The sequence below is a fragment of the Gobius niger genome, assembly GCF_951799975.1.
Source record: "Gobius niger genome assembly, chromosome: 21".
NCBI lineage: Eukaryota > Metazoa > Chordata > Actinopteri > Gobiiformes > Gobiidae > Gobius > Gobius niger.
This window is the reverse complement of record NC_136872.1, coordinates 5,208,969-5,233,258: the sequence shown is the minus strand read 5'-3', so window position 1 is coordinate 5,233,258 and position 24,290 is coordinate 5,208,969. Positions and strand designations below refer to the sequence as shown.

At 41.0% G+C, this 24,290-nt stretch overlaps 1 protein-coding gene across 1 annotated transcript in view; it reads right to left on the bottom strand.

Annotated features, from left to right (window-relative positions):
* Positions 1 to 24,290, bottom strand: part of LOC306980290 (equilibrative nucleoside transporter 2-like) — a 313,304-nt gene that overhangs the window by 17,308 nt on the left and 271,706 nt on the right. The gene's annotated exons all lie outside the window — the stretch shown is intronic.

The window sequence follows — 24,290 nt, the reverse complement described above, 5'->3', positions numbered from 1 at the left end:
TTTTAATTGAAAAACATGCTACTGCAAGTCTGTTTGACATGGGTGTTGTTAGAGGGAGCGACTGTTACCGCTTTCAAGGGACCGGACATTTTATTCTTTATGTTCAAATATATTCGGCCAGTAACTAACTATACTTCTGACATTTAGAATTCTAGTTTTATTGTATAGAAAACGGCCTTTCTGTTTGCATCCTCAGAAATGAAGAAACAGTTTACTTCCACGTTACTGTGCCTGGCCATAATTTTGGTATTTTCGATGATCTTTGACAGTGAAATTGTTGACCAATGTCAGAATTTTCCAATAAATGCCAGTTTGAATCTAACTTCATGCTTTTTAATGGCCTTGATTGCTTTTTATAATGGATGTGGCAATCAACACACCCCAATTTTCTTTCCAAATGTCTGCCTTATTTCATGACCGCTTGTTTTTTCGAGGTCGGACTGTTACCACGGTTATAATATGGACGGGCCGATGCTGTGCGCCCCTCCACCTCCTCCTGAGAGCAGTTAATATTGATGTACGCTGGGGGGGAGGGGCAGCCAGTGACCGTTGCGAGGTCATGAGGCTCCCAATAGTTAGTCTGGAGCCCAGTCACATTTAGCTCAAAGATAAGGCTATCATTTGTTTTTTTAACTGTGTGTTTGTCGCTTGTTTATTGTGTTTTCGTCTTGTTTTTTCATCCTTGTTTATTTTAGATTTCAAAGCCGAAGTGGAGGAAATGCACTCGGGGTTACTCGGGTGAGGCGATTCGCATTTGAGCGTTTTGTTTTGTTTTCCCGCGTTACTAAAACTCACGCTAAAAATGCGAACTATGCGACACCTCCCACATCCTAAATACAGACCTCTGTTCTCGGGGCAGCTCCCAGTAGGACGCTGGAATGCTTTGATCGCGTTTGGAGCTCTACGAGGGGGACAACACGCTAGCAAAATACACAAGGAGCGCCGCGTACAATGGGCTGTTGTTTTTGAGGGGCTCCTGCGAAAGCATTTGCGATGAGATGAGAGAGAGCGCGGGGACAGCTGGCCAAACACTAGAAGAAAAATCAACTCCTGTAAGATAATAGAGCGGTGTTTTGTTTTTTTTCTACTGCATATTTAGGCCAAATCGACACACAGGTAGTTCATTCTTTCCGTTTACGGTTTGCTTTCTCTGCAAACACGATCGGCAGCCTCAGGACATTTGACACCTTTCGCTCATACTGGCTCCCGGACAGTGTAAAGTTTAGGGGAATGTGAGAAAAGTTGGGAATTCTTGGAACTTTCAGCGCTCAAAACTCAGTCATTACGTTGTGATCTCAGCAGTGGTTTGTATTGGGAGACAGGAAAGTTGTTTGTAGACTTAAGTAGTGTTAGTTTTTGATATTAAAATGTAATGTAGTATATTTTTACAGCATTCATAGAGGAGAGTATGGTGGATTGTTACGGTCTAATTTTCTCCCAAATAGTGTAAAAATCAGCTGTGTGCTTTCATTCGTAAATGGCAAAAATAATAAACTCCGCACAATTGGTAGATAGCCGAAAATCCATTTTTAGGCCAGAGTAACGCCTCCTTTGAAAGCTAAGGCCTACAAACTCAAAAACGTCTTCCTTGTTTATGTTGTCAAGTTTTAGTTGCGTTTTTGTCACAAAAATGTGACGAAAACGTAAGAAAAATGTGACGAAAACATGTCCAACTAGGAAAGAGTCTTAGCTTTCAAAGGAGGCGTAACACTATTTACCTTACTCCGGAGGCTCGCGTGGGCGCCGCCATGAATTGTGCCCGCCCCTTTTCTCCTATGCGTTAAACATGGGGCCGGAGAAGTCTAGATAAAATCAGTTACTACACAAAAACAAAGCCGTTTTCAGGGCGCGTAGAGAAATCTCTGGCCCCCAATATGATTTTGAGAAATATTATTACGCAAATAAGGGATCAAAAAACTGTTTAAGTACTCTAAAATGTGAGAAATTGTGTTTTTTATATATATTTCCTTGCAGAACATCCAACTTGGTCATATATAATGTAAAAAAGTGATTCTCAACTGGTGGGTCGGGACTCAAAAGTGGGTCGCGGGCCTACAGGGAACTTTTTTTTCAATATTTTCCATCTGAAACGACACGGAAACACACTGGAGTCTGTTATAACAAATATTGTGTTGTTTTGATCATAATGTCAGTCTTAAAAGCAAATCTTCGGCTTGAGTAGTTAAGACAAATTACAGTTTTATTTGGGTCGCAGCTTGTCGTTAAGGTAATGGCGTGTCTCGGAGCCAGACCACTTTTGTAAAACATTGGCATTTGCAGAAAATGTTCCTTAACTTTAGGCCACAGTGGTGAGGTTCGGCCCTTGGCGTTTTGGCAATGATGAAAATCGGCCCTGCTATGGACTGTAAAACTCCAGCCAAGAAGCTTTAAGATCTGGGTAACGCTGAACTGGAGAAAATGTGCTCGGTTAAAGTGTGGGGAAGGAGGTTAGAGCCACATACACTGACTGACCAAAAGAAGTGTCCTTTACCTGGATGCAAAACTTTAAAGAGGAATTTGTGACTATTTTTTACTCAAAATAATATGTACTAAATAGTCTCTCTGAAACGCTATTTAAAGTAAAGACACGTTTATAAATGTGTTGTGTTATTTTTAATACAAGTTATCATACATACTGAAATAGGGCAGCCTCGTCCATCTCTAAAATGCTATGGCTTCCTAAATGCCTCAGTACCTTAGTGTGGTACTTCCTTCTCTACCAGTTGAGTCACATTTTACTTTACAGTAGATTACAGTAATCTCTGGTGACTCAGGGCCATGAGGTGGGCACCACATGGCGGGCAGTGTGGCACATGTATCACAACATGTTGAAAATCTGTTCATGAAGACCTATTTCTGTAGATGCTAAAGTTTTGCGAGGAACATACGGGTTACTAATGAGAATTGGCGCTACTGTAAACTGCTGGGCGCGAAAAGTGTTCATTCTGAATTTCAACTTGGCTATGACCAATTTATGACAATTATTAGTAAATATTCTATGGATTTTTTCTACATCTATCGACTTTAGGAGAAATGTGTTACATAAAGCACGCAGTTTTCCACATAAAGTATCATGTTTGTGTCGCTGTTCCGGGGGCACGCGGTGATGGAGAGTCACACTGACTGAAATGCACGTGCACAGGCTGTGGATGTAACACGAAGCTAATGGTGGCCTATTCTCCGTCAAAATCATCGCGCGCGTAGCATCCTTCCCCTAAAAATGGCACCTTAACCACTATGACAACACTACGCTAGCTAATGTTGTACTCACCTTGGGAAGGAGGGTAACACGATGCTCTCTGGGCACAGTTAAGTCATAATGTCCCCGGTGTGACGGGATGGTCCGAGCTGATGCGAAAGGTGAATGATTAGCCGTGTGTGTCCGCGGTCCATACACGTGGCGGGAAGAAGGTGCAAAACACGGAGTGAAGGGAGTGAAGCTGCCGCAGAGAGAGAGAGAGACAGAACAAAGTGACGTACGTAACTGACGTCACTACGTATGCAAATCTGGGGGATGCTCGTTGAACTGAACCGTTTGGCTTTGATAGTGGCTTGACCCAAGTCTAAAAGCTTTAAAAAAAATAATAATACTAATAAAAAATAAAAACGAGGATGAGAACACGACAAAAAAGTGACAAAAACGTGCAGGGGGAAAAAAAAAAAAAATTAAATGCGACCCAAAAAAAAAGCGATGAAAATGCCTCAAAACAAGACACCATCTAAGCTTCTTCCTCGTTATGATTGTCACGTTTACATCACGTTTTTGGAGCTTGTTAGTCAGTTTTTTGTCACATTTTTGTGGCTTAATCGCAGCTAGCATACTACACTTAAAAACAAAATGTGGCCCAAACTCTACAAAAAAGCAACAAAAACGTGACAAAAAAAAGCAATAGAAATATGAGTGTTTATGTGTGTCTGTTTTTGTTGCTTTTTCCATCACTCTTCAGTCATGTTTTTGTCGCTTTTTTATCGTGTTATTGTTGCCCTCTTTTTTCACCCTCGTTTTGCAAATTTGACGCTTTATTCGAGAAGCTTTTAGATTTGGGTGAAGCCGAACTGGAGAAAATGTGCCTGGGAGTTGGTTAGAACATTCTCTTTTTTATCTACATGAGGCGTTACACAGCAGTCACCACCCCGCCATATAAGAACTTTATGTTTGTATCTTATCGTATACTTCTCGTGTTAAGTGTGATAGTAAGTCAGGCAAAGGTCGTATACTCACTCACTGGTAGCCTACTGTATTAATTGAGCAATACTTAGCTGGCTGTTTTAATAAATATGGCATTTCATTGTTATACTCAGAGGTCTCTGGTCTTGGTGCGTGCCCTCAGTCACGCAACACGACCAAAGATGTTGTTAGCATTTAGCCTCTCCCAACGTATTCCTATGGCTCCAAACGGGGGTGGAGTTGGAAGCTACCACGCTGTTCCACGGGCACGCACAAAGACCAGAAAGGTACGTATCAACTCGTCTAAACTCAGGTAAGAACATATCAAAGTATGGAAAAACGGTGGCCTGTTCCTTTAAGAACGCCCTCATGTCAGAAAGGTTTTAGAACTAACAAATACATTGCATATTTTTGTCATCTTGTATTCATTCAAACTGTGATCCTCCAAAACAAGACACAATTTGAAAAACCTGTGTAATACACACAGTCTTGGACATAGTTTAAGTTCAGTTTAACCCCTTAACTCGCACCTGAACCGAGCTCATTTTCTCCAGTTTGGCTTTAACCCCAGTCCAAAAGCTTCTGGAAAAAAGCTGTGTAAATAGCAACAAAACTGAGATGAAAACAATGATGGAAATGTGACAAAAAGTGAGAAAACATTGACAAAAAAAGTGACATAAAATTGACGAAAAAATGACAAAAAAGTGACAAAAAATGGATGGAAAAATGACCAAAAAAAAGACACAAAAAAAACAAAAAAAGACAAAAATATGATAAAAATTGACAAAAAAATTACCAAAAATGTGACAAAAAAATAACAAAAATTTTATTAAAAATGGACGAAAAAATGACAAAAATGTGACAATTTTTTTTTACTAAAATGTGATAAAAATGTGACAAAAAATGACCAAAAAAATGACCAAAAATGTGAAAATCTGATAAAAAATTGCTGAAATAATTACAAAAATGTGACAAAAAATTGATAAAAAATAGACGAAAAAATGACAAAAATGTGACAACATTTTTTACAAAAATGTGACAACATTTTTTACAAAAATGTGCTAAAAATGTGACAAAAAATGACAAAAAAAATTACAAAAAATGTGACAAAATGTGATAAAAAAAATTGATGAAAATATGACAAAAATGTGACAAAAAATGACAAAAAAAAAGACAAAAAAGTTACAAAAATGAGTTGAATACCCAACAAAAAAATGATGGAGAAAAAATTCTGATGGCGAGAGGAAAAAGATCCTCTCGGTTCAGGCGGGAGTTAAGAGGTTAAATGTGTTCATAGAAAGAGGCGGATTTTAACTGTTGAGGGGCCTACAGATTTCTCGGCGAAATGGATGAGAGTAGAGCTAGTGTTTATTTACTGTCAATACACCTCCGGTTTACCTTTGGGATCAGCTGACTTGTGTACAAAATAAACAGAAATACAGACAGGGAATAAAGGCTAAGTTAAGTTCATGATGTAATACTAAGTAGGCCTATGATATGGCATTGCATTTCCTATTCATTTTCAAAGTGTTGTACAAAAACAAATACCTACAGTGAATATCATTTGTAGTAGTACTAGCCGAAATAAAAGACATTTGTTTCACGTTCACTCTCGGATTAAAATGTAAAGTCTGCACAGCTGGTTTTGTTGGTGTAGCCCGCCCTCTGCTGTTCTCTAGAGGAACTACCCACCTTTAAGTACCTCTGCTGTAAAAGCCAAAGCTGTAACAGTGTCCGGACGGCAGGTGGTGCTATATACCACTTTAAGGCCATTTTGACACATTTCGATCATCATTTATTATTTTGGATATATGACTAGCAATATAAGGTATAACGCTATATCCACATCGCAAAATTATAACAAAGATCTATATATTTTTTGTAAATACAGCTTTTTAGTTTGTATGAATTTAGTTCCTTTCTATCCTCTCTTTTTTTTTAATTCTTGTTTTAACACAAGTGGATGTAAAACAAATTGCTAACATATTCATAATGGGTTGCACTGTGCTGAAGTGGCTTAGTGAAATTATTTTAGTGCGATTATTGCGGCCATTTGTGTTGATATAGTGCAGCCTACAGCGCTGTATTCACACACGCAGGAACCTAAAACGCACTTTTATGTTGAACCGAGGCATGATTTTCATCCAGTGAGACTGTGGGAAATGCAAATACAGCCTATTGTCGGAGCGCACCTGCCCCGTGCCCCCGTGTCCAGAGTACTGTCTTTGTCATGATGTGACTGAGAGTCTTTAACATATTATTCTTAAACCTGAAACTCTGGTCTGTGACTCAGTGGCAGCCTGTAGATATTTTCCCCCTCAGTCATAGACGTTGTGAAAGGCTGTAAAGTGGTTTTAAAAGAATGAATGAATAATGTTGTGAGCTGCATTTTGTATTTGCGTTTACATTTGATATAACGCAGTAAAATGAAGGGAAACATTTGTTAAACATTAGTAAGTGCGTACAGTATTTGATCATTTCTGAAAGCTTTTCTTTTCATTTGTTCATCATTTACAAGCACCAAAATAGAGGCTGCATGTATTGTTCAGGCATTAATGAATCTGTTTAGACCCTGTAACTATTAGACATGGTGTTGTAATAATTTCTGACACGTGCCTCGACTGCAGAATGTGTTAGAATTACACACAAAAAATAAATATTTCACTTTGAGTCATTTTGATTGGCCAAGTAAATAAAACCTCTCATACTAAGAGCAAATATACTTGTCTTCGGAAAACGTAACCAATTTCTAGTTTGCATTTTAGTGTAACCAATGGTGCGCAGTGTTGCTATAGCTCTGTGAAGTGTTTATACATTATATTCAAATGTGTAAATGTGCATAAATGATGAATAAAGTAAAGTATTGATGAATGCTTTGTATTCTGCCATTCTAAAAGCTGCTTAGAGTTAACATGATACAAAATAAAACACATGAGAGTCAGTGATGTAGCAACAAGCGGAGGCAAACAAAGCGGACGTAAATAGACCAGTGTGTGACTCAAACAGGTTTATTTAGGGCACGCTCTAAATAACTGGCGTAGGGCGGGGCACTAATAATAATCATAATAATAATAATGACTTACACTTGTACTGTAGTCATGATGACTCTGCACTTTGGATCAAATACTGCGTCTGCAATTCAACAAATATCGTACGGGTTCTGTTGAAATAGCTGTAAAGTGTTGAGGAACGGGCCTAAATTCAGAGCTCATTCTGAAACTTAACAATGATGACATACACAGATATTATCAGTCGATTATCTGTTATAGTTCCCGAAGTTTTGTTTATGTTTTGCATGATATAGATGTTAGCCAAATCATCTTAGGCTTAGATGAGCTTCAGCTGTATTACCGACATACTAAGAGCCTGATGTAGTACACTCCCCAACACAGGGCAAATACATCACATTTTGTAAAACAAGTGGAACAAAAAGAAGTGGGAGTGAGACAAAAAAGAGTGCTTATTGAAAACAACAAGTAAACTGAAATAGTCTGTTTTTGTGGCTGATCCCCAGTTTAGCTCCACATGCCTTTAAAAGGGTCAAACCTGTGCAGGAATGTGGACTCAGTGTCATTTTCTGTCAGGTATTCATCACTGGTGAGGTGGGACACAGTAAGACAGACATTTTGAATTCCTTAGAAGATTCGGAGGGTTTTTGGAGCAAAAAAGTATCTCAAATCACCCCCAAAAAAACTCACAGCGCTGAGCCGGAGGATCCGATTGGCTGACGATCGACGTGGAGGACGGCCCAGAGTCCGCCTAAGCAGCGACGGTGAGCTCAGCAACCCAAGCATGTTCTAAAGGAGACTTTTTTTTTTGCCTTAGCCATCAGGAATGGATACTTGACAGAAAATTAATCCACATTTTTACACAGATTTGTCATTTCAAAAGCATGTGCTACTAAACTGGACCAGCTGCAAAAAACAGACCATTTCAGTTTACTTACTCAAAGCATTTTTGTTTCACTCCATTTCTCCTCGCTGCATATTAAACACATGTTTTGATCAGGGCTGTATATAAAGTGTGCGTTACACCAGTGAGACGCCTCTAGGGGAAAACCCATCTCTCGTTGTGCCAGTCCTGGTGCGGTGTTCGGGGGGGGGGTGTTTGTGGGCAGGGTGAGAGGAGATCTCCTGTTCACACTGTTTTTACTCTCCTGCCGCAGGGACCTCCGCCTGTTTGAAAATCTCCTCTGTTGCACGCTCTGAATCTGAATCTGAAAATGCACTTTGAAAACTTTAGAGCTGTTGTTTACAAAAGTCGACGTGCAGAAACAGTCGCATGAAATGTCAGTTTAAAAAAAAAAAAGGTGTGAAAACAGGCTGAGAGTCACGTCGACTGGTTCCACAGACTCACGGCCCACGTAAAGAGATACAGAGATAAAGAAATACAGAGATACCGAGATACAGCGCGGGGACAACGCTGCACTGCAAAAAGTAATTAACTAGATCAGTATAAACATCTCAATTTGAGCACAATAATCCACATTTTAGTTATTTCACTTGTTCTGAGATGTTTCTGACTCATTTCGATACATTTCGTCCTTATTTCAGGTCATTTTCTTTGCCAATGGGGTAAGAAAATTGGTCTTATCTCATTGGCAATTTTACTTTCTTATTTCAAGCGAGATTTACCCTAGAACTGGTCTGAAATGTCCTCAAACAAGCAAAGTAAACTTGGTCTGATCAGGAAAAGTGTCTAAACCGCTCAAAACAAGATACATTTCCTCAATTCAAGTCATTTAAGCCAATGCTTGATATTTATTTTTGTAGTGTGCTTTTTGAACATTTGCTTTTCTGAATATTCAAACTTTGCATGTGCAGGTTCACACGTTTCAGGGCTTGGCAAAAGTGCTGACCTTTGACTGATGAGGGGAACAAAGGCTCACGCAAAAACTGACTCAGGCCAACTGCCACACAAGCTTATCTTCTATTCATCAAGTATATCTTAATGGGATATGCATGGATTATGGAACAGGCGATAATGATTTTACTACACTTTATCGTCGATAGTTTCAAAGCGAACATAGAAGGTGAAATGCAATGAAGCAGACGGTATCCACGACTGAAATAACAATCATTTTCCAAAGACTAAGATTGAGATTTTATTCTGACATCCTCCCACGATGCGCTGACAAACTATGCCCACACAATGAAACAGGAAGTCATGAATGATCCACTCTCAGTTCCTCGCCACCCGTGGGAATATCAGAGAGTAAGAAACGCTCAGAAAAGAGACTAATATAACACAGTGTCTTTTACAGTGACAGTGTCTTATCATAAGGCCCAAACCGTTCAACCAGTCCTAGAAAATGTACAATACTTGGGATAATTCTAGCATTATATTCTATTAGAAGGCCCGTCCACCCCATAGTCTGTGCTCTATTAGTGTTGAGCTGTGAGAGTCAGAGTCAGTTGTTGCTGGTTTTCCTGTTTGCGACCTGGAGCTGTGCGGTGGATCGCAGCTGCAAACAGGCCAGCCTCGTGTGGTCCAGGCTGTGGTCATGGACTTCCTGTTGTTCTGACGCCACGACAGAAGAGCAAACATGACCTTTACTTGGCTCAACAACTTGCAAGATCCTAGAAGATTTTCATTTCAGAATATCTACACGCTCCATATCTCATCTTTTTCTTTCTACAGCTTTGGTTTTCAAATGTAGCGTAATCCTGCGAAAAGTCCTGTCATTGAGCGAAACAAAAGCGTCTTAAGACTCGCTTGTGTTTCGGTGGATATAAGCCCATGCGCACAGGAAGCCCGTAGAAACCAAGGGGAGCTGATGACATTATTTTTTTGTACATGATGGATATATATGAGTGTTTTTAGACCATTTACTCGCAAAACAGATATTTGTTATTTTATTTTTGGCACTTGGCCGACCAAACTTATGCTCTTGATTCTCTGGGCTTATGCCGACCGAAGGATCTGATGGTTTGATGTTAAAGAGGGAGTATTCTGCTTTTTGCAATCACACAGCACCAGTCTATATCTCACTACAATGATGACCAAACCTTCTGTTGGTCTGTAAATGCAGTAAATTAGAATAACTGCCTTGTATAAAATGTCTCTCTCAAAATGGCTGTAGTGAATGTCTTGAAATAGGCCTCTGTCTCTTTAAGAACCTCTGAGCCTTTAGACACGCCCCCTCCACACGCTGTCTGTGGCATCAGTGGGGAGGGGGTTCTGCTGAGGAGCAGTGGTTGGTTACTCGGCTGGTGACGAAAGCTCGGGGGCGTCTCCAGGAGGTGGGGGCGTTCCTAGGAGGACTCAGGCAAACCTATCCCTAAAATGGCCGCCATCAGAGTTTTTACAGATTACTCAAAAATACGTGAATGTGCCAAGGCAACACTTCAGGCATGTTTTTAATGAGGGAATGACATAAAACATGATGTAAAGCTTGAAAAAGTCCATTTTGCATAATACCCCTTTAACTGGATTTTCATCACATCCTCGTCTTATTTGAGCAGCAAAGACTCTGGAACAACAAAGGAACAAAACAACAACAAGGAACAACAGCAAAACAAAATAAAGCAGCATCAGACCATGCTGCCATTTACAAGATGGTATTATGGCTTTACATGACTGAAACTTATGCACTATGATGAAGCTACACAAACTATTCACAAAGTACTATAACTTACAAAATACTGTTTGAAATGTTCATACATCAACAGAAAAGAAGCACAATTACAACAACGGTCTCATTTCATGTACAGAGTCTGGTTCAAGAGGCGATCATTGATACATTTCTTTCAGACGGTTACCATGCCAACATTGTTAGGATTACCGAGAGTCACTAGTTTTATGTTAAAAGACACATTCATATACATATTATACTCCATGATCTTGCTACTTCCCAGTTGTCATTACTATCGTCAGTATAATATTAATTTGTGTACAATATATATATATATTTTTTTTGTCAAGTACATGTATTATGTGAGCCCTACACAGTGTAGAGCGTTAAAAAGCCATTTGTAGAGCGGGCCCGTTGAAGTAGCTCCTCATCGACCACCAGCCGCCCTGAAGAGCTGATTTTGTAGATGATGTTCCTCTGCTGTGGTGCATTAAAGGACGAGGTTTAAGAGCCCGTTGGGAGAGTCCTCTTAACAGATTCATAACTCACCTGCCCTAATAGATCAATAGAGCAATAGATCATCATCATCATCATCATCATCATCATGTCATGTGACTCCGGACAAAATGTATTTCTGAATAAAGACTGACCACAACAAATGACACTTCAGTTATGGATTAACCATAGCGTTTTATTTAACGTTACTGAAGAAAGCACAAAGCAGACTGAATTACTGCAGCTCTTTGCCTTTGAGAGGAAACTAGCTAACGTTTAACAGCTAACGCTAAAGGTACGCAGCTAATGTTAGCAAGTTTAATTCAAAGGGGGCACAAAATGTGAATGTTATTATTTCTAACAGAAAAAAAACTCTACTCTGACTCTACTCCAGATATCTCATCTACAAATGTGAATTATTATTTGAATATGACGTGTAAAGTTGATGACAGATCGTGTCTGGTGTTTTCACCGACCCCCAAGCTGAGGATGTGCGGTTTTGGCGATTGTTGCCCACTAACCGTCACCATTAGCTCGAGACAATGCTCTGAAAGATGCAGCCTGCAGTGAGCGTCCTGCTTCTCTTTGTTCTCTGTTATTCCACAGGTAAGAGTTAAAGATTGTTATCTCCTCCTGTTTGACGTTAAGGGGTTGGTTGAGTCAACTCGGCTATGGATATTTTTATGAGGATCATTCAGAAGAAAGTTGAGTTGAATGTGCTCGGCTGATTGTGTCTGTGTCCATAGGTGTTTCTTTTCAGTTGATCGTGACCCAGAGTAAAGATGTTTCATTAGAAGAAGGACAAACGGCTCAGATCTCCTGCTGCTGGTCAGGCGAGCATGAAAGGACTACAGTTATTTGGATGAAAATGCAAAAAGAAGTTAAACGCGAGGTTCTGAGCAAAGATGCATGTTCCCAACTGAAAATTTCAAGCATCAGAAAAGAGCATTCAGGTACATACATCTGCAAGGTGAACGTGGAAATACCATACTTAATCAGAGAATCTGGAAAAGGAACAGCCATCACAGTGCGGTCCAAAGCGAAGAAGACAGAAGAGACGAAAGATGGCGGTATGTAACTTTGCAATAAAGCATTGTTCGTTACAAAACACTGGAAATTCGAGCCTGATATGTTTATGAAACGATCGCATGGTAGTTTTCAGCAAAATGTTTCGGCTGTTTATCGAGGCTCTAGAATTCACAAACTCATGTAAAGCCATCTTGTGCAGCTTCTACGTTTTCATTAGAGTCAGCACCACTGGTGGTTTTACACTTTCTGACAAAAACACTTTTTTTTTCAAACAATAATGTGATGAGTAATTCACTTTTGTAGTCTGTTCTGCTCACTGTTTTCATAAAAAGAAAAAGTCGCACAAAGCCTAGCCCAAAGTCTGATTTACTGTTGCTTTAAAGGGACAAACAAAGCATGAAATAATGTGGAAAATGTGAATATTTAACCATAAAAAAACATAATTCATCGTGAACTCTTGGTGGAAAGAGTAAACAAGTTACTGTTACTTAAAAACAATACAACTCAAGTAGAACGATAAAAATACTATAATAAAGAGGTAAACTGACTTCATTGGTCACTCATGTCACTGTGAATGGATCTGATTGTACCTCTGCAGGGGCGGACTGGCCATATGTCCATTCTGGAAGAGCACAGAAGGGCCACCAGTCCCGCCTCAACCGAGCTTTACCCAAATCTAAAAGCTAAAAAGAAAAGCATCAAAATAGCGAGAAAAAGGGGATGAAAAGTCAACCAAAACATGAGAAAAACACGGACAAAAAAACAACAACTACAAAACGTGAGAAAATCACAACAAAAAATGATGGAAACAGTAATTAAAAAAACAACAAAAATATGACCAAAATGTGGCGACGTGACGAAAAGTTTCCATCACTTTTGTAAGTCTTAGCTTTCAAATGAGGCGTTGCATTGTTGCTCTCCAATCGAGACGCTTTTAGATTTGGGTAAAGCCCAGTATAAAAAAAAACATGAATCTAAAAGGAATTCCGTGGAGTATGGTGTACCACAAGGTTCAATTTTGGGACCGTTATTGTTTATTATTTATATTATTAGGCCCGAGCGGCCTGCCGTCGCAAGGGCCTATTGTAATCGCAATCGCGATCGCAGCGCAGTGCGCGCAGCGCACTGAACCTAAGTGCGCGGAGCGCACAAAAACAGCGCGAAGCGCTGTCCCCATGTCAACCGTAAACTCACCATGTAAAACTGTGAAGCCCACACCAGAGGTGTGGGCCCTTTATACTTATTATTGTATTAAAATGAATGGGGGTATATAGTGTGAATGGGGGTATATAGTGGATGACGAGCGCGAAGCGCTCGTCATCCACCCAGGACCCCCACGGATGCGTGCGGATCGTTGAAAGCTTTCCAAAAATGTATAATATGATATCGTCGCGAAAGCGACGATATTGTTTTTCTCGGAAATATTATTATTCTTTCTTTCTTTCTTCTTCTTCTTCTTCTTTCTTCTTCTTCTGCTCTTTGAGCAGGAATTTGACCCCCTGAACATAGTCGAAAACTCACCAAACTTTGCCCAAAATTCAGGTCCGGTGAAAAATTAATTAAAATGTGTGTTTCATATTGGGAAAAAAAAAAATGGCGCGACAGCGCCACCTACAAAAGTGAAAATACATTACGCCAATGGGGGAGGGGCTGAAGTAAACTTTGTCGTAGAGCGACGAGATTCGGTACAGACGTTCGTCATGTGACGACAAAAAAAAAATATTATTGTGGCCACGCCCCCTGACAAACCGGAAGTCCGCCATATTGGCAGGAAGCCCGGAGAATGCTGAGTCAGCGTTTTCGCTGACGTCGCATTTTAACGAACTCCTCCAAGGGCGTTTCACCAAATGAGCTCAAAATCGCTCCAGCTCCTCTCGAGATGTGGGGCATCAAAAGTTATCCAAATTTTTTGGCTACGTTTCACGGTTTGTTTGCGGCGAAGCCGCAATCTTTGTGAAGTATTTTGCGATTCATCAAAAACTAAAAATTGCTCCCATTTGCGCAAACAAACTCCGATTAAAAATCGGAAATATACATTTTTTTGACCTTTCACCCCTGGACACAACAAATGTGAAAAAATGACACTGGGCGCGATAGCGCCCCCTCCAGGTACAGAAGAAAAAATGCATTGTGGGAAAAAAATTAGTTTGTCGGAAATGGATGAAATTCGGTACAAAAATAGTTGATGGTGTCCCGATCCAAAAAGCCAATGAGACCCATATCGTATTTTGTACGGTGTTGCCATGGGGACGCCCGGGGCCCCCCATGTTATCCAATGGGGCTGACACATAAATCTCACATTATACAACATTGCAGCGCGTTAGCGCCCCCTGTCAGGAGCTTGTGGACAGTGGTTGTGGAAGTGCGGCCCGTTAGGGCCGTCTGATGCTACTTGTGAAATTAAAAAGTTTATGGGTGCGCCAGCGCCCTCTGCAGGCTGGAGCCATTATTCACATGGAGAGGCTAAAAATGCAGTTTTGATGTTTACTGACATAGATTCATGGCACATCAGGGCAATAAAATGTAGTGTGGCCACACTGGCGCCCTTGGTAGGGTTGTGGCACGGATATATAGAGGCGCTAAAGGAGGCACGGCCCGCGAGGGCCGTTCGATGCCGCTTGCGGCTTTAATAATGATTTTGCTTCTGTTTCTACGACCGCCTTTCCAGTTCTTTTTGCTGATGATGCCAATCAATAAAAAATAATAATAAAAAGCCCAACTGGGGATATCGTTAATGTTAAGGCGGGTGGTAAGAGGTTAAAATATGTATTTGTGGAAGAGCACAATTACGCTAATTTGGGCCAGGCTGGTCTGAGTCCAGGGCTGTTTATCAGTCCCAGTCCCCCCCTGTACCTCTGTGAACGAGAGTGTGTTCACATGCAGGACATTGGGTGTTTTTGTGATTAAGTTGTCTCAGCCCATGGCAACAACAGGCCACGTCTCAGGTGTGCTCTTTAACAGACGAACTTAAAATGTGCAAAAGCTCAGTTTCATTCATGACTTTCCATCATTTAGTTTAGTTTTAGTTTGAGTGTGTTTTGAATGCTGTCAACAACCATCTTGTATTGTTCTTCTGGTGCAGCACAAGTGTATTCAAAGCTCCCTTCACAGTATCATGTTACACAACCGCTGCTTTGTTTGGCTGCAGCTCCGCAGTGACAGATCGATCGAGTCCATGCCCTGGCGTTTGTTTTTCAGGCTCGCTCTCACTTGATGTGCTGGGTCAGGGGCTCCGGTGCCTGCCCCTGGTCACTTTACTGCTCGTATCCGTCTGCCTGTACAAGACTTTAGTGAAGAAGAGGAGACAGGTGTGGCACAATCTCTACATCTTCATTGTGAGAGAGCACAGGTTCAAATATGCACTGTTTATGATTTACAGGAACCATCGCCCCAAAGAGGACATGAGGATATTGAACTTCAGAGTTTGCAATAAAAGAAACAATATCTGGAGCTGGGTTTTATTTCTTTCACGTACGCCTGAGTCTCCATCCCAAGAGCTTTGTGATTTATTATTAACATTGAACATTAACATTAGCAAAAATAGGCACGTGACAATGTGTCCATCAAAAACATATACACAAAGAAACATTCTTACATCCAAATGCGGCAGAACGAAGACATCAGCGCCATTATGGACGTCAACGATGCGGACAGCGGAGGACGGATCCAGCAACTGAGAAACAGCCAATGTTTTTCATAACCAGACATCCAGGAGGCATGTTCCTATTGTGGAGGAGCAGTGACTCTACTCCGAGCTCCTCCTCATATCTCTACACATGAGCACCCAAACATGTTCATTTCTTTTTAATAGTAAGTGGAAAGTTTTTGACAGATCTTGTTTTGTGTTTTCACCGACTCCCAATTATGTTTCCGCCTTACAAAGAAAGTATCTTTTATAACGGAAGCGGGTTTGACAATTGTTGCCCACCCACCTTCACCATTAGCTCAGGAAGACGCTGAAAAGGTAGGTGTGAAGTGTAAAATGCAGCTTGGAGTGAGCCTCCAGCTTCTCTTTGTTCTTCTCTGTCTGCCAGGTAAGAATATAAAGATTATTATCTGCTCCTTTCCTGTGAGGCTAGCTGAGTGTTGTGTGTGATGTTGAATGTGCGGCGGATACTTTCTGGCTGTAATAGTAATACTGTTTCTGGCTCAAACTACCTTTCATCCACTTCTTATGCACGGCTACATCGAGGTCATTGCAGAAATAAATGAGTTTAAACCATAATTCGAAATACTTAACATTTTGAATCCAATGTAGCAGAGTTGAAAGTGCAGATACAGATACTCAAAATGGTGGACAGTGGATACATTACTTAAAGCCACACTGCCGAACATCCCAGGCCATGTTGTTAAATCACAAGTAGGGCCAATATTTAGTATCAAAAACAGGTACTAACAGGTACTTCTGTTTAGTCCAAGTGCGGACTGGTCTATCTGTTCAGCCTATGGTCTGGAGCATGACATTAAGTACAAGATGATTTGTAAAACCAAGGAAGATAAGAACGGGACATTTCTTAACTTTTGTCTGTCTAATAATGTTCTGCATGTTGTCAACAAAATCTAGTACGTCGGGCACATCATCACTGAGGACATGTCAGAGGATGAGGACGTTTATAGACAATGCAGAGTGTTGTGAGCCCAGGCCAATACTCTGATACTCTGATAATACTCTGTTTATTTAAAGCGTACTGTGCTCCCTTGTACACGGCTTTGACTTTCACTATAGTAGCATAGCGTACTGTGCTATTATAAGGCACAGCACGCTTTATAATAAGTCTGTGAACTTCTTATAAGAACGCCAGCATGCACAGGCTGCAGGAGGCCTATAAAGATGCTTTGTTCTTCTGAGGAAGCCATGGTGGTCAAGTACCACAGACATGTCATGCTTTACAGGCTGCACTGTGAACGTTGATGTACAGCTACTGAACATGTCTGAAAATGAAATAATAGTGTCCCTCACAAATGTAAAATGGAGTGTGACACATTATCAGTCTGACTTGTGGAGACACTGGCATGATGTCTTTTTAAAATGCCATATTAATTGTTTGTCTAGTCCTTTTATTTTATTTTTAATGGACAACAAGTCCAGAATGAAGTTGAAATGAATTGAATTTAGAAACCGGACAGCACTGAAAGTTATACAAAAACATTATTGTTGTGTTATGGATCGAGGTGACAAATAATTTAGTAAAAAGTATCATTCAGGTATCGGTGTCATAAACCAAATATCGTGTTACAAATGTAGTGTAGTGCCCAGCTCAACTGTGGTAAAAGTCAAGGAAAGCAATACTTCATTTGTATCTCGCCGTTCACAAAGAGCTCTATGTCGGACAATTTCCATTCACTCTTACCCGATGATGGCAAGCTACCGAAGTAGCCACAGCTGCCCTGGCGTAGACTGACCGAAGCGAGGCTGCCAATCTACACCATCGGTGCCTCCGACCACCACCAACCGCTCCCGCTCACATACACCCTAATGTACATGTTTTTAGCGGCAGGAACCCCGGAGCATGCAGCCTGTGCAGGCGTACAAACATCAGAACCGTCTGGCTGTGATACACGAGTGCTAACAGCAGCTAGTGCTTACTTTTGGCTACATGAGTTGGTGAGAAGTTGACGTGGTTGTTGTACTAATTTAGTTTTGCTACATTTCTGTCCACAGGTGTTTCATTGTCACTGACTATTACCCAAAGTGAAGATGTCACAGTCACAGAAGGGGAGACAGCTAGACTCTCCTGCTGCTTGGAAAATGTGTATGGTAGAGCGAGAATCACATGGATGAAAAATAACACAAATATTCAAAATGATTTACTAAATGCAACATCAAATGTGAATTCAAAGTGCTCATTCTTAACCTTTGCAAACATCATAATGGAGCACACAGGCACATATATCTGCAGGGTGTTGGTGGAGATACCGGTGTTAAAACAACGATCAGGAAATGGAACAACCATCAGAGTGCTAGCCAAAGAGAAGACAGAAGAGACGAAAGAAAAAGGTACATAATGAAACTTGACATCAGTGCACCTAATAATTCACTTTTGTAGTTATAAAATGAAAAAAATGGAACAAAGCCCAAAGTCCAAGCCTACGTAAACATAAAGCAGCACTGTGTCCTTGGCTAAATGATTATCGATTAGTTGTGAACATGTACATAAGAAGCTTCATGCTCTAATGGGTTCTTTAATCTCATAACACCACTTTCCCCCCCTCTTATTTTCAGGTGACTCCAGTGACCACGAAGAATCAAATGGTGAGTAATATGTTGCATTCTAAGGTACTCTGAAGCAGTAAAAACCTGACTGAAGTACTGCTGAAAATATGGGAACTCTCTCCTCTCAGCTGGATCAACAAGAACTCTACTGGCCTTTAGCCTCAGTAAATGGACTAAGAAATTCTATGCAAACTGCTTGATCTTGTATTGTTCTTTCGGTGCAGCTCTGCCAAGTGTATTCTCCCTTCACAGTATCATGTTACACAACCGCTGCTTTGTTTGGCTGCAGCTCCGCAGTGACAGATCGATCGAGTCCATGCCCTGGCGTTTGTTTTTCAGGCTCGCTCTCACTTGATGTGCTGGCTCAGGGGCTCCGGTGCCTGCCCGTGGTCACTTTACTGCTCGTATTCGCCTACCTGTACAAGACTTTAGTGAAGAAGAGGAGACAGGTGTGCCACAATCTCTACATCTTCATTGTGAGAGAGCACAGGTTCAAATATGCACTTTTTATGATTTACAGGAACCATCGCTATCGCCCCAAAGAGGACATGAGGATATTGAACTGCAAAGTTTGCAATAAAAAAAAATAATACCTGAGTTTCCATCCCAAGTGCTTTGTGATTAATTATTAACATTCAACATTAACATTTGCAAAAACATATAAAAAAAATAATGTAAACGGGACAACCTGAGAAACAGGACAATGTGGCCCCACAAACATATACACAAAGAAATATTCTACATTCTCTTTGTGGAAGGAGAACATTTCTCTCAATATTTGTCGGCTGAAAAAGCACTAAAACATTTCCTATGTCCATTAGAATGAGTTGTTTTAATCTTGATTTCAGCTTCATTACAAATTCCAGTTTTATTTGGGTCACAGCTGTGATTCTACTGTGGCTCGACTGTGGGTCCAACACTACCAGTTGAGAAGCACTGACACTGTACTTTTTATATCCCTATAACCCCCTTTCTGACAATTTATGACATTTATTTTATGACAAACAGAAGGTATGGGGGGCCCATGTGAGGCCCTCTTGCCCTGGGCCCCAGCAAGTCTGTCGGCGGCCCTGTCTCCAAGTAATATTGATCCCAAGTACAACATTGCAAACCCCACTGGATCATTATGACTGAAATGGAGAAGTTTCACCACAAAACTCATTGTTTCTTCCAAGGCTGGGTCTATCTGTGTCCCTTAAGATCAAAAAAGACATTTGCCACTCTGATGTGTAACCCACTTTTTCAAGTCTCAAGTATTTTATTTTGTTGCAGCCCTGCAATATAAAACACAGTGGCACTCTACACTCAACTTTGCAGTAGGGTAAGGTTAACGCCAGCCCTCGTATATAGTGAAAAGGTTGAATAGTCTCCACCTCTGCACTTGGAGGAGAGGAGTGTCATTGTTCCCATTCTTTACTCACCACTCCCTCATGCAAACACAGTGGAAACATGCCAGGTTATGTCCTCATGTGAACTGGAGCCTGGGTCACAAAATATGGAGCAACCTGATTTGGAACGTTTGCAGATTAAAAAAAAACAATACATTTCTTTGGTTTGTGTATAGGCTACAGTGGTGGATCTTCATTTCATTCTGTTTAGGGTGTAGATAATGAAGCGACGGAAATCAATGGGTCATGTGTGTGTGTGTCATTTGAAGCTAAAGCTTTCGTTCCTTTGTTGCTATGCTAGCTAGTCCGTGAGCTTTCAATATCCCCAAGTCTGGTCACTGTAGCCTCGAAGAGTAACTCCTACTGATACATGCACAAACTAGCAGCTAGCATTAGCCGTCAAACTTCTCCAGGTCTCATCAAGATGGTTTCAGTTGCTCTCGATTTGTCTCTGATGTGAAACACCATTTGACAGTCAAAGCAGGGGGGGGGGGGTAACTAACTTACAGCACATACCAAGTGTTTGATATGTGCTGTAAGTTAGTTAGCATAAAAATGGGTCTAAAGAGCTAAATAAAAATGTTAAAGGAACAGGCCACCGTTTTTACATACTGAGATACGTTCTTACCTTAGACGAGTTCATTTGTACCTGTCTGGTCTTCACGCGTGCCCTCAGTCACGTAAACACAGCACAGACGGCGTTAGCATTTAGCCTCTCCTCCTCTCCTCTATAGCTCCAAACAAGGTGAAGATAGAAGCTACCAAGCTCTTCCACGTTTTTTCCTATTTAAATGTGGTTACCTGAAGTGCTACATGATAGTATAATTACACAAATGTGGATTTTCTATGCGGATAAAAACGGGAACTATATTGTAAGGCGTATGATACCAGGAGCACCTCGACATCTGCGCATTAATATCTTCACTTTACTGTGCGGACGCTGAAGTACTCCTGGTATTATTGCGCCTTACAATATAGTTCCCCTACGTGACTGAGGGCACGCGTGAAGACCAGACCGGTACAAATGAACTCGTCTAAGCTCAGGTAAGAACATCTCAGTGTGAAAAAACGGTGGCCTGTTCCTTTAAAAGGAACAGTGTAGCTATATTATCAAGTTTTAAAGGGGGGTGTTATGCAAAATCGACTTTTTCAAGCTTCACATCATGTTATTCTGTCACTCCCTCATTAAAAACATGCCTGAAGTGTTGCCTTGGCACATTCACGTATTTCTGAGTAATCTGTAAAAACTCTGATGGCGGCCATTTTAGGGATAGGTTTGCCTGAGTCCTCCTAGGAACGCCCCCACCTCCTGGAGACGCCTCCGAGCTTTCGTCACCAGCCGAGTAACCAACCACTGCTCCTCAGCAGAACCCCCTCCCCACTGATGCCACAGACAGCGTGTGGAGGGGGCGTGTCGGAAAGGGTCAGAGGTTCTTAAAGAGACAGAGGCCTATTTCAAGACATTCACTACAGCCATTTTGAGAGAGACATTTTATACAAGGCAGTTATTCTAATTTACTGCATTTACAGACCGACAGAAGGTTTGGTCATCATTGTAGTGTGATGTAGACTGGTGCTATGGGATTGAAAAAAGCAAAATACCCCCTCTTTAAACACTTATAACCATGTTGTCATATTCAAACGTGAAAAATACATCAGGAGTGGTATGTTGGCATGCTACTGGCTCAAAATGTTGGCCCTTCTTTTGTTTTGACCATGTTTAATTCACCCTGCTGCCAGAAGAGAGCGCTCCAAGCAACAAAGGAAATGCTAAGAGAGCAGTTTATACTAAGAAAGTGTCTGTTCCATATATACAAAATCCTTTAAATGATAAAATGTGAAATATCAACACTTGTGAGCCTACACAGACTAGCCAGAATTATGTGTAGTGGCTTAAGCTCACTTTGAGTTTCTCATTAATGAAGAATAGAAGAGACCGGGGTCGGTTGTAAACAGCACCATTTCAACTACTTAGAGACCAGATATGTTTCACGTGATCCCCTCAGTCTGTAGCCCCTCTCCGTCTGATCACACACAGCACATTTTATATATGATCCTCTCAGTCTGTAGCCCCTCTCCGTCTGATCACACGCAGCACATTTTATACATGATCCTCTCAGTCTGTAGCCCCTCTCTGTCTGATCACACACAGCACATTTTATACATGATCCTCTCAGTCTGTAGCCCCTCTCTGTCTGATCACACACAGCACATTTTATACATGATCCCCTCAGTCTGTAGCCCCTCTCTGTCTGATCACACACAGCACATTTTATATATGATCCTCTCAGTCTGTAGCCCCTCTCTGTCTGATCACACACGGCACATTTTATACATGATCCCCTCCGTCTGTAGCCCCTCTCTGTCTGATCACACACAGCACATTTTATACATGATCCTCTCAGTCTGCAGCCCCTCTCCGTTTGATCACACACAGCACATTTTATACATGATCCCCTCAGTCTGTAGCCCCTCTCTGTCTGATCACACACAGCACATTTTATACATGATCCCATCAGTCTGTAGCCCCTCTCTGTCTGATCACACACAGCACATTTTATACATGATCCCATCAGTCTGTAGCCCCTCTCTGTCTGATCACACACAGCACATTTTATACATGATCCTCTCAGTCTGTAGCCCCTCTCTGTCTGATCACACACAGCACATTTTATACATGATCCTCTCAGTCTGTAGCCCCTCTCTGTCTGATCACACACAGCACATTTTATACATGATCCTCTCAGTCTGTAGCCCCTCTCTGTCTGATCACACGCAGCACATTTTAACTGCAAAAAAACACTTTCGAGGTGAAAAAAATGAACTTTTTGCTCACACTTGACTTTGTGTTTTAGGCTTTTAAATGAGCTAATAAGGTCACCAGACTTACACAATATTGAAATACAGCTTCTCAGACAAAGTGTGATGCCTTTTCATCTTTCTATTTTCATGCTAGCGCTAATACAGTTAATTAAACAAAATAAACAGGGGCGGTTGTAACACATCTGATTACATTAAGAACAATGTTGTTTTTTAACCATTTTAAAATACATGCTTAACGCTTCATTTTAATCTTTTATAGCATGTCCAGAGTGCAGAAAAGAATGAAAAAAGAAAGTTGTTGTTCCAGTGTTTTTTAATGGTAAATTGTATAGAAATATACAGATTTTTCCCCAAAGCACTTTACATCAAAGAACTACTCACCCCCTCACGCTCTCATTCATTCACCACCGTACACAGCCTTTTTTAAATCTTAAATGTGCCCTTTGTTCACATCGACACACAAAATACACACTGTTTGTTGTTCTTCTTTTACAATACAACAGTTTTGAGACTACTACTTTTTTTGTTTTGACTCATGGCATCTGTGTTAATGTTTCAGGAATTATATTTGGTTCAGTCTGTATTCGACATATGTGGGCATTTTGTGTAAAAGTTTGAGAGTTATAGCTCAAAGGATCAGTGAGTTACAGCAAAACTACTGACCCCGGTCTCCCCAGTGCGAACTCGTGGCTCTTTTAAAGTCACCACATAAACGGTTTCTTTCAAAATCCTTCACCGTGAGAACAGCTGATCTCTAATACTTTCATCACAATCTCGGCCTGGCCCTTTTGTGTCGTGGAGGAAGGAAGAGACGTTGTGGTTTTCACACTTCTGCTCAGGTAGATACAAGAAAGAGTGCCTGACTGTGGACACTTGTGCGTACGTGAGCGTGTGACGCGGCTGCAGACCACAGCGCTGAGAAGATGCTACCGTGGAACAGCAGAGTGCAAAGATGAAGCTTCTACTGAGCAGCCTGCAACTGGCCTCCCTCTGCGCGCTCTCCTCTTACAGTAAGTCAGATGTGTGATAATGTGTGCTGGAGCCAGGCTAGTGTATGTGAAATGTGACCAAAGTGGAGACCATCGGAGTTTCGGTTGACGTGAACATTTTAGTTGAATAGAGCTTTCTTGAATTGGGTGAATGTGAATGCTAACTTAACTCTGTGTTTTGACAGTTGACAGTGCATTGAGGAAAATCAATGCATGCATGTGTATGCACATATATATGTATGCATTACACACCAGACTAGATACTTACTTTTTATTACAACAGAGTACTGCAACAAACTTAAGGAAGTCAAGATGACTTTGAACACGGCATTTTGGAAAAGGAAGCCAACTGAAATATAACATGTGCACTTTTGCCTGTTTGAGATTACATAAGGCTATTGACAAATAGGTGAAGCCTATGCTATGCTTGACGACGGCGCTAAGTAAAATGACTGCCATTAAATTGTTATTGTTCTGTGATCTAAGTCAAGGGTTCCCAAGCTTTTCGGGCTGCGGCCCCCAAAATGAGCATGCAAACACATCTGTTTTCTTTGTTATTTGACCAAATCTATGTTTTTAACTAAGAATGATGTCAAATATACTATTTGTG